We start from the raw sequence: 1,201 nt of genomic DNA on the forward strand, positions 1-1,201 counted from the left end.
GTGGAGTTTTGATCATTTTGGTCCCTCTCTAGATCATCTTTCAGTAGTCTGTGTAGGTGTGCCTTTGTCATCAAGAAGTTCTTCAGTTGTTCTTTGTCACGGAAGTATTTCACTTCTCCATCAAACTTGAAAGAGAGTTTTGCAGGGTAGAGTAGTCTGGGTGGCAATTTGGGTTCATAGAGGACTTGAACTGCTCTGCTCCATGCTCTTCTTGCCTTCATTGTTTGTGAAGAGAGTCACTCATAATTCTGATGGGTTTTCTTTCAATGTGATCTGTTTCTTTTCTCTAGCAGCTTTCAATATATTATGTTTGTGCTGGATATGTGGGATCTTGACTGTTATATATCTCGGTGTGTTTTTAATTGGGTTGAAGTTCTTTGGCGTTCTGTATGCTTCAGTTATCTGGATGTCAGATTGTTTCCTCCTATTTGGGAAGTTTTCTTCTATTACTTCTGCCCATATTTTTTTTAATGTCATTTGTATTGACTCCTTCTTTCTCATTGATGCCTATTAGTCTAACATTGTTCATCTTTGCAGTCTTGCAAGTGATGAATAATTTTTTTCCTGTATCCTAGTTATTTTTAAGAGATCTTTTCTTACCTTTTCACTACCTGCTCTAGCATTTTCAAGATCTGAAACTCTGTCTTCACTTTTACACGAATAGTTTGCAAACTTGTGATTGAGATTTTAAGTTCCTCTATATCTCTTTGACTCTGCTTCATGCAATCTGTTTCCTTCCTCTATTGCTCATTCAAGGAATATGTCATTTTTCTAATCTCCTATATTTTTTTATCAATGTCTTCTTTAGAAGCAGTTAATTCTTTTACTGCAAGGAAAAGGAATGTTGTGGGACTGTCCTGCTTCAAGGTTGTATCTGGTTAGGTTTTTGGACTTACATGTAAACATGAGAATTATATAATTCTTTATACCTATTTTTAAAAATATATTCTCGGGGCTGGTGAGATAGCTCAGTGGTCTAAAGCACCTACTTAGAACAAGTTTAGCAACGTGCATGGACCACGGTTCAATCCCCCAGCACCACATGCCAGCCAGACCTGCCCCCAGGTGGGCTGAGCTGGCCACACACGCACACACACACACGCAAAATAAATAAATAAATCAATACATACATACGTACATAAATAATAATAAACGATCTTTAATATATATATATATATATATTCTCATTTTTAAATGCTTT

The 1,201-nt window shown here is 36.4% G+C and overlaps 1 protein-coding gene across 5 annotated transcripts in view; it reads left to right on the forward strand.

The window, feature by feature from the left end:
* Enox2 (ecto-NOX disulfide-thiol exchanger 2) overlaps positions 1-1,201 on the forward strand; it is a 499,315-nt gene that overhangs the window by 460,475 nt on the left and 37,639 nt on the right. The window lies entirely within an intron of this gene.

The sequence above is a fragment of the Octodon degus genome, unplaced genomic scaffold (assembly GCF_000260255.1).
Source record: "Octodon degus isolate 3935 unplaced genomic scaffold, OctDeg1.0 scaffold00063, whole genome shotgun sequence".
In the NCBI taxonomy this organism is placed as follows: Eukaryota; Metazoa; Chordata; class Mammalia; order Rodentia; family Octodontidae; genus Octodon; species Octodon degus.